Below are 24,952 nucleotides of genomic sequence, written 5' to 3' on the forward strand. Positions count from 1 at the left end.
TTCCCACTAGATTGACTTTGCATTGTATCAAACAAAATAAGCGTAGGCCCTTTCAATTGCCCCAAACATCTCCGCTCTCCAAAGTTCCTTTCAAAAGGGGTGCGAGTGGTGTTCAATCCCGCAAGCCGCCATTGCCCATGTGCTAATCTCGGAGAAGAAAGGCGTGTCTCCACCTCGTCATAGAGGGGAGGAGTGAGCCAACCCCACTTGGCCAATCAGCACCGCGGTGAGCGACCCGGTAGGCGTGCCCTCGCAGCCGGCGGCTTGATTCCGCCCCGAGTTATAAAAGCGACTGTAAGGGACTGCTTCAGGAGATGACCTGGGAGATGGGCGAAGAGGCGACACCAAGAGGAGCGGTGAGATGCGAAACGCTCCAAGCCAAAGAGGAGAGGTACTCGGAAAGGAAACCAGCTTTGGAGAGACGCGCTGAAAGGAGGGAGACGGCTCCACCAGAAGGAGAGGAGCAGGTGTGCCGAGCCAGCGCGTGACGTCTACAGCAGCGGATACGCGACGAAGGGTTTTCCCGCCAAAAACCGCGAGGAATTGAGAGCTGCTGCCTCCGACCCCCCTCCCTCTCCAGCAATCCACCTCAAGCCCTACCTGCCTGCAATATCCCCCGTGTAAGTGTGAACGTCGTCTGTCCTACTCGTTGTCTTGGGAGTAAGTAAATTGAATAGAATAAGCTAACGATGCACTGTGTGACTGCTTTTTCCATCCATTGCTTGTAAATAATTTTGGTCGCTCTTTCTTTTTGCTTGTGTGTGTATAATAAATCTGTTCTTCCTCCGTACTCTGTCTTCTTCTCTTTTCCTTCTCTTTCGGTCGCTTTAGAGGTTTCCCGATTGAATATCTGCGGTGCGATCTGGTCAACGTCGGGTGGAATCGGGTTCTAATCGGGGAGTAACTGTTCGGACGCGGTAATACACCACCGCTCGGTCAATATAACATCTAAAACCGCGTCTGTAACAATTGGTTGTCAGGAGTTGGATTCGGACCTGGGACTAAATTTGTTAGGCCCAAATTTTGGAACACCAATTGTACTATTAGAGTAACAATTGGTGTCTGGGAGTGAGATTCGAGGCCCGAACCAAATTTTTAAAACGTGTAGAAAAAATTTTTGGTCAAAATTACGAGCTGACGAAATTTGTTTTGTTTTAAAGCAAAACCCGAATTTTGAGATCGCGCCATGGACAATCAAGGCGATCGGATGTCGGTGGGAGAGATAGACAGGGTGGAATCGACCCAGGACCTCGGGGAAATGTATGTGGAGGAAAGGGAGGAGGAGAAAAATAGCAATGTGGTTGCGGGGGTATCAGACGCACAAAATGGCGTCCTCGCGCACGAGGTTACGGGCTCGCAAAATGGCGCCTCGCACTTGGCGACCGCGCCCGCGACCGTAGCAGCGCCGCTGGTGGATTCGAACCTTTTTATGTTGCAAATGGGGGCCCTTATGGAGAGGCTAGAAGCAAAAATGGGGGTAATGGGAAACCAAATGGGGGTAATGAGGGACGAAGCGAGGGGTACCGGTGAGAAGTTAGACAATAATTTTGAGGGGTTAGACAACGGGATAAAAGAAGTAAAGAATGGGTTAACGGGGGTGGAAAATAGAATGGCTGCCCAGGAGAATCAGTTAGAGGGGGTGAAAAATGGGTTAATGGGGTTAGAAAATAGGATGGAGGACAAATTGCGGGAGATAGGGGAGCAATCCGCCCGAGAAATTAAACAAATGGGAGAGCAGATAGAGGAGGTAAAAATCGGGGTAGAAACCAAATTGGATGCTCAGAGGGATGAATTGGGACAGATGAGGGTGGCATCTACAAAAGAGACGGAGGAGATACGACGAGGTATAAGTGAGGAGGTTTCGGGGCTACGCGAGGAGGTAAAGCGAGGTGAAAAGCGTATGGAGAAAGAGGTGAGGAATAATACGGCTAGGTTACAGGGGGGAATATAGGGTCTGACGAAGGGAGTAGAACAGCTGACAGTCGGACAAAGGGAACTAGCGGACCAAGTGGAAAAGAACACTGCAATCATCGGGGGTTTAAAAGCGACACAGAAGGACATTAAAAACGAATTAATAGCAACACAAAAGGAATGTCAGATGGTACATGAGGGGTTGACGAAGAAGTTGGAGGAGGTGACAGAAGTAATGGAGACGAAGGACCGAGAGGTGAGGACGCACATTGAAACGGTTAAGGTGGCGTTAGAGGAAGAGATAGAGGGGGCGCACCGGGAGATGAAGGAGGTAAAGGAAAAATTAGAGGAGGTGGAAGAGGGGGTGAGTGAAATTAAGAAGAGACGGAGGGAAACTAAAAGAGAAATCCAGGAGGAGGTGATGGAATATGTGCAAGGTCGGTGCTCAACTCATAGTGTGATGCTCACTAACCAAATAAAAAGTTTGCAGGTGGCAAAAGAGGTGCGACGACGAGGTACGGAGGTGAGTGGCAATGTATATGATGTGAGGAAAGCTTCAGTCGGCTTGGGGATTGGTTTGGATCCGGGTGTTCGTGAAAGGCCGTTGGTGAAGTGTGTGACAGGTCAGGTGTGCGAAAAACGAGGTGTGCGAGAATGTCCGACCATGGGGTGTGTGAGGAAAAAGTGCACGCCGAGGAGTGAGTGTGCCGTCAAGAGTGAGTTGGTCGAAGCGCGTGTGCGAGGGGGTACATGGAAGCGCGGTGTGGTAAGTGTTACGGAGGAAGTAACGAAAAAGTGTGCGCAAGAGGATGCGCGAGAAAAGTGTGTGACGGACAGGTGCATGGGGAAAGAGTGCGCTGTCAAAAGTAAGGAAGAGTGTACACCTGTGGTGAGTGTTACAGAGGGTGTAACGGGAGAGTGGGCGCGAGAAAGGTGTGTAACGGACGGGAGCATGAGGAAAGAGTGTGCTGTCGAGAGTAAGGGTGAGTGCGCGACCGAGAGTGGAGGTGAGAGTAGTGAGAGTGACACGGAGCGTGAGTTGGTTATGACAGGTGAGCGAGGATGTACACCTGGAATGGAAGGATGCACACCTGGAATGGTAGAGCGTGTGTGGGAATGCGCACTTGAGTTGGTCGTGAGGCACGTGGTTGGGTGTGCGGGTGAGAGCACACCTGTGATTGTCACAAAGGAGGTGACCGAGAAAGGGGCGCGAAGAGATGTGTTGGTGAGGTGTGCGAGCGACGAATGTGTGCCAAGGTGTTCGGTGGTCAGGTGTGTGACCAAGTCGGCGAGCGGAATGAGTGTACCGAGGTGTGTAAGGAAAGGTACGAGGAGCATGGGAACAGCTGGAGGTATGCGCAAGAAAGGGGTAGCGTATGCACGTAAGCATCCAGGTGAGGCATCGACGGTAACCAGGTTAGAGGTTAGAACGACTTATAGCCGAATCGGGCCCTCGGTGCGCGTCGGGCAGCTTCGCGTGCCGCGAGGACCAGCGGGGATCCGAACCACGGCGGTTTCGAAAGAACCACCGTACGCGATCCACGCTGTGCCTCGCTTGGAACGGCCGCGTCCGGGCTCCACTAGGCGGAGCGGGCAGCCCGATAGGAAGGGTCGTCATGGCGACCACTTTCTATTGAGACGTGCCGGCAGGTCGAGATCGGGACATTGGATGGCTCCACGCCGAGGTGGTGCGTGGGATCTCGGCCCGGGTAAGCCCCCGTCCCTGCCACGAATGCGGGACGTATCCAGCCGCTGGCACAAAACAACCCGCATTCATTGCTCGGCTGTACGAAGCCGAGCTTTAGAAGGGAATTGGCGCACCGAGAGGATCTAATAAGTAGACGGGTGATGAGCATGAGGAAAGAGCGAGGTGAGACTTGGTTTGAGCGAAAGAGCGAAACACATGCCCCATGTGTTTCGGCCCCGAAATTAGAAAGAAGAAAAAAGCAAAATTTGATGATTGGTACGGTGATTGGCAGTTGATTGGCTGAAATTTGGTGTGCCAAATTGATAGTAAGAGATGCCCCATGTGATGGGATGGCCAATCCACCATCCCTTACAAGTGGGGCAAATGCGCTATAGTTTATGGGGTTGATGGCAGTGAAAACTAGCCCGGGTGGGTTAGGATATATCGTGTGTAGGGATCTAGCGAAGATGACATTAGGTAACGTTAAGGTTAGTTAGTGACAAGGATACCTGTAGTGGGGACGCAGGTAGATTAGTGTGGATAATAATGACGAGGGAGCGCAATAGTTTAAAGGGACGACTGGGAAGCGCAAGTTTCAGAGGGGAGTAGTTAGCTGAGATGATGCCGTGTGTTTGAGGATTGAACAGGTGTGATTGCACAGGTGTGCAACTGAACAGGTGAATGGAGCAGTGTATGAGGGAGTAGTGGTGATTGCGTGTTGTGCTGACCAAATGGTCCAGGAAGAAAGGAGGGTGCAGGTGGCACCAGGTGTGAGTGCACAGGTGTGCAACAACAGGTGTATGTGGCTGTGTGGAATAAATGGTAGTGTGGAATAAATGGAGTATTGGAATGGATGGTCGTGGAGTGAGTATGGTGGAAATTGTGGAGTGGAGTGGATGGTGCGAAGGTGTGAATGGGGGAAGAGTGGACCCCCATCACGGATACCCGGGGCGGGTAGTGTAAGTGTTAGGTAGAGGGTACAGGTAAATTGTGGTTGGATATTGGCATCTGTGGTGCGGGTGAAAGAATGGTCTTTGGATGGGTGCATTGGTGTTGTGGAAATGGCTGGGCGTGTAGCCTGTTAGTGTGTGTAGTTGGTTTGGGCACTCCACCAGTGTGAGGATGTCGGCCAGGTGAGGCCGCAGGTGGGCTCTGGGAGCCGGTAGTTGTGGATGGGGCCCGAGGATCCGGAGGACGGACCCGGGTAGCCCAGTGCCAGAGGGCACCAAGGGGTGACAGAGCCAGGAGAGGGCCTTCCCCAGTTAGATAGGTTAGGGTGAGGAGCTAGGTAAGCTCGGGTGGCAACTACAGTGGTGGAGGTGTGCAGGTGGGTAGACCTGCTGGGAGAGCTACACGTCGCAGCCCAGAAATTGTGCGAGGGCACCGGGAGATGAATCGGGGGAGTGAGACCCCAAATTGAGAAGCACCACAGTTTGGGCAATGGGAATTAGTTTTTAGAACCCATAGTGTAAGTTGGCCAATGGATTGGCAGGGAGAGACCCCGGGTAGTGTAAAGTGTGTTAATGTCATTTAGGAAGTAGTTAGGATGAAGTCTCCTCGCACCATCTGCATCCACTCACCTGAGGTGACAGGTACTCCACACCATGCCATGTTTTGATTATTTTTTATGATGCAAATGTTTGGATTGTGAGACGCATCATGACGTGGGTGTGACATTGTGCGTAATTCCATCTCTCCCTCCTTATGAGGATTGATGATGAATTGGTGATGGCAAATTTTGGTTAGAGGGATTGTGGAGACGAATTTGGTATAGGAGAAATATGGGGAAGACGTGACAGTAGTGACGAATTTGGTAATGGGTAGATTTTGTACATATGGGGTAAGGGCAAGGGTAGTGTAGGTGACAGGGGGGTGACGTACGGTAGGGACGAGCTTTCTCACTTCGCCCTCCGTACGCATTTCGCCTTGCATTGCCTTATTGACGTGTACCCTTGTGACCTTACCCCTCGCTCAATTGTCTTTCTTTTGTCTCCCACATGACCTGTGCGCCATTGGGTGCCGAGGGGAGCGTGCGTGAGGTGGCCATTGTGCGCCCGAGATTCCCAGAACCAGCATGCATTGCGTTGATGTACCACTTTATGGACCGCTGTTCTGCGGCCAAGTACCACTTGATGGACCCCAGGTTCTGGGGCAGGGCACCTCTGTTGGAGACCGGCCATAGTGGCCAGGGAATCTTGCTTGCGGACCTCGGTAAGGTGGCACCTATGCCAAACAGGTGGACCACCCTTAGTTGGCCCCTGAGGCCCTAAATAAAAACGAACACAAGTTGTGCTTTTTATTATGTCCAAATAGGCCGCATGAAGCCAGAAGACGTCGGGAAGAACATCGGCCCAGCAGAGAAAGAGAAGACCACCACCAGTTGTTTTGTTGTGTTTATTAAGAACCATGGTGACTGCGCACCGAGTGGTGCTTTTGGTGCTTTGTGGTGCTTGTGGTGCTTTTGGTGCTTTTGGGTGCTTTGGTGGTATTGGTACTGGTGCATCGATGCAATGCGTGCTGTCTCCTCCCTCCCAACAGGAATTTCTTTTTCTTGTTCCCTAAAAGAAAAAAAAAAACACAGGTCCTGGGTTGCGTTGTAAATAAGAAATAACGTTACTGTAAATAATGCTCCCCACCGTAAATGTATAGTTGAGAATAATTCCGTAATTCGGTTAGCTGTGGGCTTGAGTCTGTTAGACAGGGTGCAATGCAATAGGGGGACATACTTATTTGTGTTTTAAGATTGTCACACTCAGGGTCAGGTTAAAAGTAGAGGGAATTACACCTACGTGTCACACTAAGTTAAAGTTTTGTAGGCCCGAGCACGGCCCTGAAGAAAGGAGGGTGCAGTGTAACAGTTTTGGAGAAGTGTAACAGTTTTGGAAGAGTGTAACAATTTTGGAGGAAGTGTAACGAATGTAAAAAGTATGGTTTTGTTGTGTGTAACGCCCTCGTAATGCAAATAATGGTCGCAGCCGTCCTCCTAGTTAATTCCATGAAACTTACACGTAGGCCATGATATATCTTTTTAAATAGTGTATTTCCTTATTCTATGTAGGCTAAATATGTGTTTCCCACTAGATTGACTTTGCATTGTATCAAACAAAATAAGCGTAGGCCCTTTCAATTGCCCCAAACATCTCTGCTCTCCAAAGTTCCTTTCAAAAGGGGTGCGAGTGGTGTTCAATCCCGCAAGCCGCCATTGCCCATGTGCTAATCTCGGAGAAGAAAGGCGTGTCTCCACCTCGTCATAGAGGGGAGGAGTGAGCCAACCCCACTTGGCCAATCAGCACCGCGGTGAGCGACCCGGTAGGCGTGCCCTCGCAGCCGGCGGCTTGATTCCGCCCCGAGTTATAAAAGCGACTGTAAGGGACTGCTTCAGGAGATGACCTGGGAGATGAGCGAAGAGGCGACACCAAGAGGAGCGGTGAGATGCGAAACGCTCCAAGCCAAAGAGGAGAGGTACTCGGAAAGGAAACCAGCTTTGGAGAGACGCGCTGAAAGGAGGGAGACGGCTCCACCAGAAGGAGAGGAGCAGGTGTGCCGAGCCAGCGCGTGACGTCTACAGCAGCGGATACGCGACGAAGGGTTTTCCCGCCAAAAACCGCGAGGAATTGAGAGCTGCTGCCTCCGACCCCCCTCGCTCTCCAGCAATCCACCTCAAGCCCTACCTGCCTGCAATATCCCCCGTGTAAGTGTGAACGTCGTCTGTCCTACTCGTTGTCTTGGGAGTAAGTAAATTGAATAGAATAAGCTAACGATGCACTGTGTGACTGCTTTTTCCATCCATTGCTTGTAAATAATTTTGGTCGCGCTTTCTTTTTGCTTGTGTGTGTATAATAAATCTGTTCTTCCTCCGTACTCTGTCTTCTTCTCTTTTCCTTCTCTTTCGGTCGCTTTAGAGGTTTCCCGATTGAATATCTGCGGTGCGATCTGGTCAACGTCGGGTGGAATCGGGTTCTAATCGGGGAGTAACTGTTCGGACGCGGTAATACACCACCGCTCGGTCAATATAACATCTAAAACCGCGTCTGTAACAATATATATATACATATGTACACACTACCGGTCAAAAGTTTTAGAACACCTCAATTTTTCCAGTTTTAATGGAAATTTAAGCAATTCAAGTCCAGTGAATAACCTGAAATGGTACAAAGGTAAGCAGTTAACTGCTCGAGGTTAAAAAAACAAGTTTAGGTTAGCAAAAAGGGGAAAATAATGTAAATTGCACAGTTCTGTTGTAAAAAAAGGCCTTCTTCAGGGAACAAGTAATGGGTTAACAACTTACAGCTGTTCTGCAGCAATGTAAGTAAATTAAGCCTTGAATGTTGATGCAAACAATTCCTACAGGTGTCCCAACCTCTGTTGATTACTTGATTACAAACCTCCTGTCTGTATAAAAGCAGTATTGGAACAGACTGTTATTACACCCTCTGAAGCATTATTTGGACAATATTGCACTGCAGGAAGTAGTATATTAGAAACTGGAGGAAACTCTGACAGGAAGAGGTCTGGCAGACACAAAGCCACAACAGAATCAGAAGACAAGTTTCTGAGAGTCAACAGCTTGCGTGATCGGCGGCTCACAGGCCAACAGCTTCAAGCACAGCTTAACACTGGTCGAAGTAAGCAAGTCTCAGTCTCAACTGTGAAGAGAAGACTTCGAGCTGCAGGTTTGACAGGTCGAGTGGCAGTAAGAAAGCCATTGCTAAGATGGCAAAATAAGAAAAAGAGGCTTGCCTGGGCCATGAAGCATTGGCAGTGGAGTACTGAAGACTGGAAGAAGGTCTTATGGACCGATGAATCAAAATTTGAAATCTTTGGTTCATCACGCAGGGTTTTTGTACACCGCCGAGTAGGCGAAAGGATGGTTCCTCAGTGTGTGACACCAACTGTCAAACATGGAGGAGGAAGCGTGATGGTCTGGGGATCTTTTGCTGGATCCAGAGTCAGTGACTTGCACAGAGTGACTGGCACCCTGAACCAAAAGGGCTACCACAGCATTTTGCAGCGCCATGCAATACCCTCTGGTATACGCCTAGTTGGTCAGGGGTTCATCCGACAGCAAGATAATGACCCTAAACACACCTCCAGGCTATGTCAAAACTACCTTCGAGGAAAAGAACAAGACGGTAGGCTTCAAATCATGGAAAGGCCAGCACAGTCTCCAGACTTAAACCCCATCGAGCTGGTTTGGGATGAACTGGACAGAAGGGTGAAAGCAAAACAACCTACAAGTGCAACACATTTGTGGGAACTTCTGCAACATTGTTGGGAAGAACTTTCCGAACAATATTTGATTTCCATTGTAGAAAGAATGACACGAGTGTGTTCGGCAGTTATATCTGCAAAAAGTGGCGACTTTGCTGAGTCAAAAATTTAAACTAAATTTTGTTAAACAAAATGATTCTATGATTTCTTTTTTTTAATCTCTAATTGTTTATTTGTTCTATGCTCAAATTCAGAGTACATTGATACATTAAACTGTGTAAATGTCAATAAAAACTGGAAAAATTGAGGTGTTCTAAAACTTCTGACCGGTAGTGTGTCTATATATAATATATATACGCATACACATGCAGTGTAACAATAAAGTTCGACAACAATTATGTATGCCAAAGAGTATATTATACATGCCCCTGGATGGCTGAGATGAAAGGTCAGACCCGGTGCAGGCTTATCAAATACTGGTCATCATAACAGTGGTATCTCTTTTATCACATTGTTCCTTTGCACTTTTACTTATAGAGACATGAACATTTGGCAAAGCATCAGGTCACAGCTCTCAATCATTCTCCAAACTTACATCATTTGTCACTGTGCTTTTGTTCCTGTTTCCTTAGGCAATCGATTACTTTTTCGCGAATGCAACAATTGACAATGGTATGAAATCGGAAAATGTTCAAAGTTGCGATGTATTGTGTTCTTTTCTACATTGACTAATGCTCAAAGACTTGTGTGGACAGGACTTAAGGAGACGTCCAAGCACTAAACAATGTTTACAAGGAAATTCGTAGACAATGGAAAATCAACACAACAAGTCGAGCAATATTCAAAGTACACCGCCCCCATGGCAAATAAAGAAATAAACAACAAGTAGAGCTACATTCAAAGTACACCGCCCCCATGGCAAATAAAGAAATAAACAACAAGTAGAGCTACATTCAAAGTACACCGCCCCCATGGCAAATAAAGAAATAAACAACGAGTACAGCTACATTCAAAGTACACCGCCCCCATGGCAAATAAAGAAATAAACAACAAGTAGAGCTACATTCAAAGTACACCGCCCCCAGGGCAAATAAAGAAATAAACAACAAGTAGAGCTACATTCAAAGTACATCGCCCCCAGGGCAAATAAATAAATAAACAAGTAGAGCTACATTCAAAGTACACCGCCCCCAGGGCAAATAAATAAATAAACAACAAGTACAGCTACATTCAAAGTACACCGCCCCCAGGGCAAATAAAGAAATAAACAACAAGTAGAGCTACATTCAAAGTACACCGCCCCCAGGGCAAATAAAGAAATAAACAACGAGTAGAGCTACATTCAAAGTACACCGCCCCCATGGCAAATAAAGAAATAAACAACGAGTAGAGCTACATTCAAAGTACACCGACCCCAGGGCAAATAAATAAATAAACAACAAGTAGAGCTACATTCAAAGTACACCGCCCCCAGGGCAAATAAATAAATAAACAACAAGTAGAGCTACATTCAAAGTACACCGCCCCCATGGCAAATAAAGAAATAAACAACAAGTAGAGCTACATTCAAAGTACACCGCCCCCAGGGCAAATAAATAAATAAACAACAAGTAGAGCTACATTCAAAGTACACCGCCCCCATGGAAAATAAAGAAATAAACAACAAGTAGAGCTACATTCAAAGTACACCGCCCCCAGGGCAAATAAATAAATAAACAACAAGTAGAGCTACATTCAAAGTACACCGCCCCCATGGAAAATAAATAAATAAACAACAAGTAGAGCTTCATTCAAAGCACACCGCCCCCATGGAAAATAAAGAAATAAACAACAAGTAGAGCTTCATTCAAAGTACACCACCCCCATGGAAAATAAAGAAATAAACAACAAGTAGAGCTACATTCAAAGCACACCGCCCCCATGGAAAATAAAGAAATAAACAACAAGTAGAGCTTCATTCAAAGCACACCGCCCCCATGGAAAATAAAGAAATAAACAACAAGTAGAGCTACATTCAAAGCACACCGCCCCCATGGAAAATAAAGAAATAAACAACAAGTAGAGCTACATTCAAAGCACACCGCCCCCATGGAAAATAAAGAAATAAACAACAAGTAGAGCTTCATTCAAAGTACACCGCCCCCATGGAAAATAAAGAAATAAACAACGAGTAGAGCTTCATTCAAAGTACACCGCCCCCATGGAAAATAAAGAAATAAACAACAAGTAGAGCTTCATTCAAAGTACACCGCCCCATAGAAAATAAATAAATAAACAACGAGTAGAGCTTCATTCAAAGCACACCGCCCCCATGGAAAATAAAGAAATAAACAACAAGTAGAGCTTCATTCAAAGTACACCGCCCCCATGGAAAATAAATAAATAAACAACAAGTAGAGCTTCATTCAAAGTACACCGCCCCATAGAAAATAAATAAATAAACAACAAATAGAGCTACATTCAAAGTACACCGCCCCCATGGAAAATAAAGAAATAAACAACAAGTAGAGCTACATTCAAAGCACACCGCCCCATGGAAAATAAAGAAATAAACAACAAGTAGAGCTTCATTCAAAGCACACCGCCCCCATGGAAAATAAAGAAATAAACAACAAGTAGAGCTTCATTCAAAGTACACCGCCCCCATGGAAAATAAAGAAATAAACAACAAGTAGAGCTTCATTCAAAGTACACCGCCCCCATGGAAAATAAATAAACAACAAAGAGAGCTACATTCAAAGTACACCGCCCCCAGGGCAAATAAAGAAATAAACAACGAGTAGAGCTACATTCAAAGTACACCGCCCCCATAGCAAATAAATAAATAAACAACAAGTAGAGCTACATTCAAATTACACCGCCCCCATGGAAAATAAAGAAATAAACAACGAGTACAGCTACATTCAAAGTACACCGCCCCCATGGCAAATAAATAAATAAACAACAAGTAGAGCTACATTGAAAGTACACCACCCCCATGGCAAATAAAGAAATAAACAACAAGTAGAGCTACATTCAAAGAACACCGCCCCCATGGAAAATAAAGAAATAAACAACAAGTAGAGCTACATTCAAAGAACACCGCCCCCATGGAAAATAAAGAAATAAACAACAAGTAGAGCTACATTCAAAGAACACCGCCCCCATGGAAAATAAAGAAATAAACAACAAGTAGAGCTACATTCAAAGTACACCGCCCCCATGGAAAATAAATAAATAAACAACGAGTAGAGCTACATTCAAAGTACACCACCCCCATGGAAAATAAAAAAATAAACAACAAGTAGAGCTTCATTCAAAGTACACCGCCCCCATGGCAAATAAAGAAATAAACAACAAGTAGAGCTACATTCAAAGTACACCGCCCCCAGGGCAAATAAAGAAATAAACAACGAGTAGAGCTACATTCAAAGTACACCGCCCCCATGGAAAATAAAGAAATAAACAACAAGTAGAGCTTCATTCAAAGTACACCGCCCCCATGGAAAATAAATAAACAACAAAGAGAGCTACATTCAAAGTACACCGCCCCCAGGGCAAATAAATAAAGAAACGAGTCGAGCTACATTCAAAGTACACCGCCCCCATGGAAAATAAATAAATAAACAACAAGTAGGGCGACATTCAAAGTACACCGCCCCCTTGGAAAATAACGAAATAAACAACAAATAGAGCGACATTCAAAGTACACCGTCCCCATGGCAAATAAAGAAATAAACAACAAGTAGAGCTACATTCAAAGTACACCGCCCCCATGGAAAATAAAGAAATAAACAACAAGTAGAGCTACATTCAAAGTACACCGCCCCCATGGCAAATAAATAAATAAACAAGTAGAGCTACATTCAAAGTACACCACCCCCATGGGAAATAAATAGATAAACAAGTAGAGCTACATTCAAAGTACACAACCCCCATGGAAAATAAATAGATAAACAAGTCGAGCTACATTCAAAGTACACCACCCCCATGGAAAATAAATAGATAAACAAGTAGAGCTACATTCAAAGTACACCACCCCCATGGAAAATAAATAAATAAACAAGTAGAGCTACATTCAAAGTACACCGCCCCCAAGGAAAATAAATAAATAACCAACAAGTCGAGCTACATTCAAAGTACACCACCCCCCAGGGCAAATAAAGATACAAACAACAAGTAGAGCTACATTCAAAGTACACCACCCCCCAGGGCAAATAAAGATACAAACAACAAGTCGAGCTACATTCAAAGTACACCACCCCCATGGAAAATAAATAAATAAACAACAAATTAATAGAGCTACATTCAAAGTACACTGCCCCCCATGGCAAATAAAGATACAAACAACAAGTCGAGCTACATTCAAAGTACACCGACCGCATGGCAAATAAAGAAATAAACAACAAGTAGAGCTACATTCAAAGTAAACCGCCCCCAAGGCAAATAAATAAATAACCAACAAGTAGAGCGACATTCAAAGTACACCGCCCCCATGGAAAATAAATAAATAAACAACAAGTAGAGCTACATTCAAAGTACACCGCCCCCATGGAAAATAAAGATATAAACAACAAGTAGCGCTACATTCAAAGTACACCGCCCCCATGGCAAATAAATAAATAAACAACAAGTAGAGCTACATTCAAAGTACACCGCCCCCATGGCAAATAAATAAATAAACAACAAGTAGAGCTACATTCAAAGTACACCGTCCCCATGGAAAATAAAGATATAAACAACAAGTAGAGCTACATTCAAAGTACACCGCCCCCATGGCAAATAAATAAATAAACAACAAGTAGAGCTACATTCAAAGTACACCGCCCCCATGGAAAATAAAGAAATAAACAACAAGTAGAGCTACATTCAAAGTACACCGCCCCCATGGAAAATAAAGAAATAAACAACAAGTAGAGCTACATTCAAAGTACACCGCCCCGCCCCCATGGCAAATAAATAAATAAACAACAAGTAGAGCTACATTCAAAGTACACCGCCCCGCCCCCATGGCAAATAAATAAATAAACAACAAGTAGAGCTACATTCAAAGTACACCGCCCCCATGGAAAATAAAGATATAAACAACAAGTAGAGCTACATTCAAAGTACACCGCCCCCATGGCAAATAAATAAATAAACAACAAGTAGAGCTACATTCAAAGTACACCGCCCCCATGGCAAATGAATAAATAAACAACAAGTAGAGCTACATTCAAAGTACACCGCCCCCATGGAAAATAAAGAAATAAACAACAAGTAGAGCTACATTCAAAGTACACCGCCCCCATGGAAAATAAAGAAATAAACAACAAGTAGAGCTACATTCAAAGTACACCACCCCCATGGAAAATAAATAAATAAACAACAAGTAGAGCTACATTCAAAGTACACCGCCCCCATGGGAAATAAATAAATAAACAACAAGTAGAGCTACATTCAAAGTACACCGCCCCCATGGAAAATAAATAAATAAACAACAAATAGAGCTACATTCAAAGTACACCGCCCCCATGGCAAATAAAGATATAAACAACAAGTAGAGCTACATTCAAAGTACACCGCCCCCATGGAAAATAAATAAATAAACAACAAGTAGAGCTACATTCAAAGTACACCGCCCCCATGGCAAATAAAGATATAAACAACAAGTAGAGCCACATTCAAAGTACACCGCCCCCATGGAAAATAAAGATATAAACAACAAGTAGAGCTACATTCAAAGTACACCGCCCCCATGGAAAATAAAGATATAAACAACAAGTAGAGCTACATTCAAAGTACACCACCTCCATGGAAAATAAATAAATAAACAACAAATAGAGCTACATTCAAAGTACACCGCCCCCATGGAAAATAAATAAATAAACAACAAATAGAGCTACATTCAAAGTACACCGCCCCCATGGAAAATAAATAAATAAACAACAAGTAGAGCTACATTCAAAGTACACCGCCCCCATGGAAAATAAAGATAAAACAACAAGTAGAGCTACATTCAAAGTACACCGCCTCCATGGAAAATAAATAAATAAACAACAAATAGAGCTACATTCAAAGTACACCGCCCCCATGGAAAATAAATAAATAAACAACAAATAGAGCTACATTCAAAGTACACCGCCCCCATGGAAAATAAATAAATAAACAACAAATAGAGCTACATTCAAAGTACACCGCCCCCATGGAAAATAAATAAATAAACAACAAGTAGAGCTACATTCAAAGTACACCACCCCCATGGAAAATAAATAAATAAACAACAAGTAGAGCTACATTCAAAGTACACCGCCCCCATGGGAAATAAATAAATAAACAACAAGTAGAGCTACATTCAAAGTACACCGCCCCCATGGAAAATAAATAAATAAACAACAAATAGAGCTACATTCAAAGTACACCGCCCCCATGGCAAATAAAGATATAAACAACAAGTAGAGCTACATTCAAAGTACACCGCCCCCATGGAAAATAAATAAATAAACAACAAGTAGAGCTACATTCAAAGTACACCGCCCCCATGGCAAATAAAGATATAAACAACAAGTAGAGCCACATTCAAAGTACACCGCCCCCATGGAAAATAAAGATATAAACAACAAGTAGAGCTACATTCAAAGTACACCGCCCCCATGGAAAATAAAGATATAAACAACAAGTAGAGCTACATTCAAAGTACACCGCCCCCATGGGAAATAAATAAATAAACAACAAATAGAGCTACATTCAAAGTACACCGCCCCCATGGAAAATAAATAAATAAACAACAAATAGAGCTACATTCAAAGTACACCGCCCCCATGGCAAATAAAGATATAAACAACAAGTAGAGCTACATTCAAAGTACACCGCCCCCATGGAAAATAAATAAATAAACAACAAGTAGAGCTACATTCAAAGTACACCGCCCCCATGGCAAATAAAGATATAAACAACAAGTAGAGCTACATTCAAAGTACACCACCTCCATGGAAAATAAATAAATAAACAACAAATAGAGCTACATTCAAAGTACACCGCCCCCATGGAAAATAAATAAATAAACAACAAATAGAGCTACATTCAAAGTACACCGCCCCCATGGAAAATAAATAAATAAACAACAAATAGAGCTACATTCAAAGTACACCGCCCCCATGGAAAATAAATAAATAAACAACAAGTAGAGCTACATTCAAAGTACACCGCCCCCATGGAAAATAAAGATAAAACAACAAGTAGAGCTACATTCAAAGTACACCGCCTCCATGGAAAATAAATAAATAAACAACAAATAGAGCTACATTCAAAGTACACCGCCCCCATGGAAAATAAATAAATAAACAACAAATAGAGCTACATTCAAAGTACACCGCCCCCATGGAAAATAAATAAATAAACAACAAATAGAGCTACATTCAAAGTACACCGCCCCCATGGAAAATAAATAAATAAACAACAAGTAGAGCTACATTCAAAGTACACCACCCCCATGGAAAATAAAGATATAAACAACAAGTAGAGCTACATTCAAAGTACACCGCCTCCATGGAAAATAAATAAATAAACAACAAATAGAGCTACATTCAAAGTACACCGCCCCCATGGAAAATAAATAAATAAACAACAAATAGAGCTACATTCAAAGTACACCACCCCCATGGAAAATAAATAAATAAACAACAAGTAGAGCTACATTCAAAGTACACCGCCCCCATGGAAAATAAAGAAATAAACAACAAGTAGAGCTACATTCAAAGTACACCGCCCCCATGGAAAATAAATAAATAAACAACAAATAGAGCTACATTCAAAGTACACCGCCACCATGGAAAATAAAGAAATAAACAACAAGTAGAGCTACATTCAAAGTACACCGCCCCCATGGAAAATAAATAAATAAACAACAAATAGAGCTACATTCAAAGTACACCGCCCCCATGGAAAATAAAGAAATAAACAACAAATAGAGCTACATTCAAAGTACACCGCCCCCATGGAAAATAAATAAATAAACAACAAATAGAGCTACATTCAAAGTACACCGCTCCCATGGAAAATAAAGAAATAAACAACAAGTAGAGCTACATTCAAAGCACACCGCCCCCATGGAAAATAAAGATATAAACAACAAGTAGAGCTACATTCAAAGTACACCGCCCCCATGGAAAATAAATAAATAAACAACAAATAGAGCTACATTCAAAGAACACCGCCCCCATGGGAAATATATAAATAAACAACAAGTAGAGCTACATTCAAAGTACACCGCCCCCATGACAAATAAATAAATAAACAAAAAGTAGAGCGACATTCAAAGTACACCGCCTCCATGGCAAATAAAGAAATAAACAACAAGTAGAGCTACAATCAAAGTACACCGCCCCCATGGAAAATATATAAATAAACAACAAGTAGAGCTACATTCAAAGTACACCGCCTCCATGGCAAATAAAGAAATAAACAACAAGTAGAGCTACAATCAAAGTACACCGCCCCCATGGCAAATAAATAAATAAACAACAAGTCGAGCTACAATCAAAGTACACCACCCCCATGGCAAATAAAGAAATAAACAACAAGTCGAGCTACAATCAAAGTACACCGCCCCCATGGCAAATAAAGAAATAAACAACAAGTAGAGCTACAATCAAAGTACACCGCCTCCATGGCAAATAAAGAAATAAACAACAAGTACAGCTACAATCAAAGTACACCACCCCCATGGCAAATAAAGAAATAAACAACAAGTCGAGCTACAATCAAAGTACACCGCCCCCATGGCAAATAAATAAATAAACAGCAAGTAGAGCTACATTCAAAGTACACCGCCCCCATGACAAATAAATAAATAAACAACAAATAGAGCTACAATCAAAGTACACCGCCCCCATGGCAAATAAAGAAATAAACAACAAGTACAGCTACATTCAAAGTACACCGCCCCCATGGCAAATAAATAAATAAACAACAAGTAGAGCTACAATCAAAGTACACCGCCCCCATGGCAAATAAATAAATAAACAACAAATAGAGCTACAATCAAAGTACACTGCCCCCATGGCAAATAAATAAATAAACAACAAGTAGAGCTACATTCAAAGTACACCGCCCCCATGGAAAATAAATAAATAAACAACAAATAGAGCTACATTCAAAGTACACCGCCCCCATTGAAAATAAATATATAAACAACAAGTAGAGCTACATTCAAAGTACACCGCCCCCATGGAAAATAAATAAATAACGAACAAGTGGAGCTACATTCAAAGTGCACCACCCCCATGGAAAATAAATAAATAAACAATAAGTGGAGCTACATTCAAAGCACACCGCCCCCATGGCAAATAAATAAATAAACAACAAGTAGAGCTACATTCAAAGTACACCGCCCCCATGGCAAATAAATAAATAAACAACAAATAGAGCTACATTCAAAGTACACCGCCCCCATGGGAAATAAATCAATAAACAACAAATAGAGCTACATTCAAATTACACCGCCCCCATGGCAAATAAATAAATAAACAACAAGTAGAGCTACATTCAAAGTACACCGACCCCATGGCAAATACAGATATAAACAACAAGTAGAGCTACATTCAAAGTACACCGCCCGCATGGCAAATAAATAAAAAAACAACAAGTAGAGCTACATTCAAAGTACACCGCCCCCATGGAAAATAAATAAATAAACAACAAATCGAGCTACATTGAAAGTACACCGCCCCCATGGCAAATAAAGAAATAAACAACAAATAGAGCTACATTCAAAGTACACCGCCCCCATGGCAAATAAAGAAATAAACAACAAGTAGAGCTTCATTAGCCCTTTCCCAATGTTAGTAATCAAGACCAATATGCGTTGAGAGTTAGGCAGGATTTCAAACCTTTGTGTGATTAAAGGAGGACATTTTGATGAGCAGGAAGGCGTGGCCAGAAGCACAGGCCCACGTGACCAAGGGCAGGTCGAGGACACTGCACCAGCAAGCAACCAATGGGCCGTGAAACCTCCCCGAATGAAAGGGGGAAGGAAAACTGAAACCTTCCTGGGAGAAGGAAGGATTGAAGGCCAGCATGCGACCAACCTCAGCCAATGGGAGGCTGTGGAACATTTTGGAGGCGTGCGCGGGTCTGATAAAACCCCCGTCCAGTGCATTTCCATTCTCTTGCATTTCGCATCGCCGACGAGACCCCCTATTGGATTTTGCTGTGCCACGATCGCCTGCTCTGGACTCTCTTGCTTTTGGCTCCACCAGACGACACTGCTCTTGCCTTTGTGCTCTTGCCCGGACCTTTTGCCTTTGTCCTTTGCCAACACTTCTCTCTCTTGCTTTTTTTGCATCGATGCCCGACACCCATCGCTCTTCGCCAATCTCTCGCTCTGACCTGGCTGACCTGCAGGCGTTGGCTTCTCCCATGATTCACCTGCGCTGAAGCTCGTCTGCCTGCGTTGGAGTTCGTCGTCCAGATACCTCATCCAGGCTGCATGTCCGGATTGAGGATCGAACTGCGCACACCACGTGGCCACTTTCGAGTCAGTCCCTGCTAAGCACCATCGGTACCAATAACCAGCGTGTTATTCCCTGTGTGAGTGTCAGAGTGTGAAGGAGCCAGTGGGGTTTATTATTAGGTAAGAGTTGATAAGGTGCATCTTCGTCTGTTTCTCTGTGCCTTCAAAATAAAAGGCAGTACATTTGGTTACTTTCCATCCTGTTCGGATACGTCTTTTCTCCATTGGCCGAGCATCATCCGAGACCGAATTTGGCTTGAATCAGGTCCATAAATCACGTTAGGTAACGCCGCTTTCCACACTGTGCAAATCCGCTCGGCACTCGATAAAGTGTGGAAGCGAGGGTTCGATCCCCGGTTTCTTCGGGTGCGTGTCCTGAAGGTATTTGGGAATATTTGACCAGCAAACTCTTCGGCGCGTGGCTGGGAGGTTGGCGATTGGAATTGCTTAGCAATCCGTCAATCACGAGTTCAGTCGCTCACGGTCGGCGGCCTCAGTGGAACCGGAGTTTGTGGGGAGACAGGGCATAAACCCCCCCCCCCCCCCCCCACCCCCTTAATACGTCGGCGAACCCGGGATCCGCAACTATGTATGTATATATATATATATATATATATATATATATGTATATATACATATATATATACATATATATATACATGTATATATAATATACATATATATATATATATATATATATATATATATATATATATATATATATATACATATATATATACAGACTTGGCATTTAATATGGAATTTTTTTTTTTTTCTTGACTTGGGTTTACTTTCTGAACTCAGTATATCAATCTGGTGAGTTTCTTTTATGTTTCGGTGATTTATTTGTTAGAAGAACCACGTCACTGATTGTCTGTCGCAGCAAGAAGTCAATAACAGGATTATATCACAGGTGGCGTGACAAAAAGTACGGACAGGTACATTTGACGATTGGCTTCACAATCGGGTATATCAGGGTTGTTGCGCTCTGTATTAGTGGAAAACAACTGCTGCACGTCTACAAAAGTTATTGCCGCTTCCTCTGGAGATGGTCCGTCAACTCGACAATGCTGTTTGTCATTGAGTGGTGGCTTTACGAAATTACGGCATGAAACAGTGTGCTATTGCTCGGCAGTATGGCATCACTCAAGGTCAGGTGTCAAAGATCCTGAAACGAAATGCTCAGAGGGGTGTCCCTACTCCAATAGTTGTTGCTCAGACGAAATGCAAACAATGTTGTTGCAAAATGAAAGTTGCAAAAACGAAATGCTCAGAGGGGTGTCCCTACTCCAAATTGTTCCCCCTCCAGCCTCCATCTCCTCCCTCACCTCAAACGGCCACACGGCTGATTCCGCACGTGAAAAAGCTGAATGCCTCAACTCTGTGTTTGCCTCTAAATCTTGTGTCCCAAACCCATCCCTCTCTGTACCCACCGTACCCAGTCGTACCCAGCTGCTCCTGGACTCTGTGTACTTTCCTCCTGACAAGGTGGAAAAGTTTCTGTCAACCCTCGACTCTGATTCTGCAACTGGACCTGACGGCATCAGCCCACGGGTCCTAAAATCATGTTCTTCCGCTCTTTCACTCCCTCTCTCTGTTCTCTTCACCCTCTCTTTTGCTCAAGGTCATCTGCCATCTGCTTGGAAATCTGCCAACATCACCGCTTTGCACAAAAAAGGTGCAAAAACAGATCCCAGCAACTACAGACCAATCAGCCTTCTCCCAATTATCAGCAAAGTCATGGAATCCATCATTGCTTCAGATATGAAATCTTTCCTCTTCTCCAATGGCTTGATCTCTGATCATCAATTTGGTATCAGACCTGGTCACTCTACTCTGGACATGCTGCTTCTGCTTTCTCAACAATGGATGGAGGTCCTCAATGCCAAACAGGAAATTAGAGCTGTCTCTCTTGACATATCACGTGCCTTCGATACGGTCTGGCACCCCGCTCTGCTCACCAAACTCTCCTCTTTTGGTATCCATGGAAAGCTCCACGCATGGCTGGCGGACTTCCTCTCTAGTCGTAGTCAACGTGTGGCCCTGAATGGGTTTCTCTCATCTCCTCTTCCTGTTCAGGCTGGAGTTCCCCAAGGCAGTGTTCTGGGCCCTGTGCTTTTCCTGGTCTTCATCAATGATCTCTCTGACTCTCTTGAAAATCCTCTCTATCTCTTTGCTGATGACTCTACTCTCTGTCGCTCCATTCTTCATCCCTCAGATCGGCAGTCTGCAGCCTCCTCACTCTCTGCAGACCTGGACAAAATCACAGACTGGGCATACAAGTGGAACATGTCTTTCAATCGTGACAAATCTCACACTCTTACGATGTCTCTCCGAAAAGACCGACTGGACAACCCTCCCATCAACTTTCTGAATAATCCTCTCCAAGAAGTTCTGTCACTCAAGCTTTTGGGTCTCACTATCTGCCACGATCTTTCCTGGGAAAACCACATTTCAAATCTGGCCTCCAAAGCCAGTCGCCGACTGGGCATCCTCCGTCGTGCGAAGTCCTTCCTTGGCACACCTGAGCTCCTCACCACATACAAGGCTTTCATCCACAGCTCAATGGAATACTGCTCTCCCCTCTGGGCTGGTGCACCTGCCTCACACCTAGCTCGTCTTCACGCTGTTGAAACCAAAGCATTCAGAATCATTGGAATCTCCCGCGATGAAGCTCACTCCAAGGGCCTCTCACTCACTCACCGCAGGCAGGTTGGTGGTCTTTCCGTCTTCTACCGACTCCTCTCTGGCCTTGCCCCCCAGCTCTCTCTGGGCTCTGTCCAGCAAATATTCCTACAGGTCGCACAAAATCTGCCTGCAACCCTCTTATGGTTAAACTGCCAAAATCAAGACTCTCTGCTCACCTTCACTCCTTCATTCCTCTTTTCTCCCGCCTCTGGAACAAACTCCCTCACTCTCTTCAATCCCACTCCACCCTCCAGGTCTTTAAAACAGCTGTTCACCACCATCTCTTATCTTCCCCCATCCATAACATTGATCTTTTCTATCCCCGCTAATTTCACCCCAATTCCACTTTTTTGAAATACCAACTTCTGTCCTGGAAGTCCTTAGTGTCCTTGTGTTTGATACTTCTGCCACCCCCCTCCCCCCAAGCCCTCTCCCTCCCACACATCGCCTTGCTCTTAAATGTTGTGTGCCCTCAAGTGTTTGTGTGCTTCCCCTTCTCTTGTCTTCTGCTCCCTCTTTTTATATATTTTGTTTGTCTGGTTGATTTGTTTGTGAAATAAATGTCAGCTCCTTCACGAGCCTTGATTCAGTATACGAAAAAAAAAAAAAAAATTACCGAGGCCTGGACGTCCCCACAGAACCACAAGGAGGGACGATCACCAGCTGCACCGGTTAGTCTGCAATGGCCGTACCAAGTCAGCTAATCGGCATAGGGTTGAGTGGCAGCAACTGACAAATGTGCCTGGATCCAGAAGGCTAGTCAACCAACAACTGGTTCAAGCAGGCTATCGTGCCAGGCGTCCCTTGAGAAAGCCACGCCTGACCAGACAACACCACCAGCGCCGATTGCAGTGGGCCAGAGAGCACCGTCAATGGCAGCCAGGACACTGGGATCACGTGATCTTCAGTGGCGAGTCTAGATTTCTGGTCGATCGTCAAGATGGCCGCGTCCGAGTGCGCAGACAAGTGCATGAAGCCTACAACGAAGATTGTATAGTGCCAAGAGTCCAAGCTGGAGGTGGTGGGGTGACCGTTTGGGCTGCTTTTCATGCAGGGGGCAAAACTGACCTGGTTGTTCTGAATGGAAACCTGAACCAGTTCAAGTACAGGGCCATTCTGGAAGAAACATCGCTTCCATTTGCTCATGCAGCCTTTTGAGGAAACTTTGTCTTCCAAGATGACAATGCATGGCCTCATTATGCTCACATGATCCAACACTTTCTTGCTGACCATGGTGCAGAGCATATGGAGTGGCCTGCCATGTCCCCGGATATGAATCCGTTAGAGAACTTGTGGGCAGAATCAACGCGTCAAATCGACAACTTGGACCAGCAGCCGACCTCTGTGCGTGAATTGCAGCAGGCTATTGTCACTGCATGGCAAGCGCTTCCTCTCCAAACCTTGGCAAATCTCGTGAACAGCATGCCTCAATGTGTACGTGCTCTCCTGAATGCTCATGGCGGTTACACGAAGTACTGAACTGTAATTTTACTGTCAGTAATCCCAGTCGTAATTTAACTTTTGTTTTTGTTTAAAAAAAATTTGGCTAATGTGCAAAATAAAGAGATACTTCTGGAAAACGTACAGAAGTTTAACACAGTACTGTCCGTGAATTGAGTTCGATATCAGTTTACATCACTTTCAAGGATCAATCTATTTGCTTCGAAATGTCAAATGTGGTTTTTGTTTCTTTTAAAGTTCACATTAACAAAATCTAGAATAATTTCGACATAATTCGAATGAACATTTGGTTCCAAGTCATCTTGAAAAGTAAGTTCACCCCCACAAAAAAATATTCCATATTAAATGCCAAGTCTGTATATATATCTATATTATAATAGCCGTAGATGATTCTGTCTGTCTGTCTGTCTGTCTATCTGTTGGGTGTCTGTCCGGGGTGTGGCTTACTCGGTTTGCAGAGTCGCTCCACCCATAGCTCCACCCATTCTGGGAGTGGCTATAAACAAATATCCACCATTTTATTAACTCGCATAGCTTTGAGTCCTGTTTTGTAGGCCCGTGGTGTCTTGCTCTCCCCCAGTTTTATTTCAAATCAAATTCGATAAATCATTTCATTTTTCACAGTCGCTAACATAGTTTTAGACTCGGTTGAAAAAAAACGGGAAGAAAATCCGATGAAAGTTGCCGTTTATAGAACGAAATGAATTCTCAAAGGCCTGTAACTTCAAGGCCATTGAGTCTCTCTCACGCCTTTATCTCCAATCTAACTCACCATATGATTTCATTTTTATCGATGGTTTTACTTTTAGACTCGGTGTCAGCAATAATTGAGAACAATCCACACACGCGGGAAAATGCAGAGATATATTTTTTAAAATCGCGTCATGGTGTATCATACACCGCCCAACATGACACCGCCGGCAATGTGTCGATATATATTAAAAATTCGCTTTTGCTTTTCCGTTATGATATATTACTATTTCGTTTGATGATAGTCGTCACAAAAACGTCAACAATGATGCCGACATATATTTCTTCGTTTTTATTTCATTCAACATATTAGCCGGAAGTAAAATATGTTTCAGGAAATTACCGAGAGATATTTCTTCGTTTTTTTTATTAGTTATGTGCGCATACACTTTAAATAGGTTTATTTGAAATCTTTAATTTTCCACAAACATTCCACACACGCGGGAAAATGCAGAGATATATTTTTTAAAATCGCGTCATGGTGTATCATACACCGCCCTACATGACACCGACGGCAATGTGTCGATATCTATTTTAAATTCGATATATCATTTCATTTTTCACAGTCGCTAACATAGTTTTAGACTCGGTTGAAAAAAAACGAGAAGAAAATCCGATGAAAGTTGCCGTTTATAGAACGAAATGAATTCTCAAATGCCTGTAACTTCAAGGCCATTGAGTCTCTCTCACGCCTTTATCTCCAATCTAACTCACCATATGATTTCATTTTTATCGATGGTTTTAGAGTCGGTGTCAGCAATAATTGAGAACAT

The sequence above is a fragment of the Myxine glutinosa genome, chromosome 8 (genome assembly GCF_964187855.1).
Source record: "Myxine glutinosa chromosome 8, kmMyxGlut1.1, whole genome shotgun sequence".
NCBI lineage: Eukaryota > Metazoa > Chordata > Myxini > Myxiniformes > Myxinidae > Myxine > Myxine glutinosa.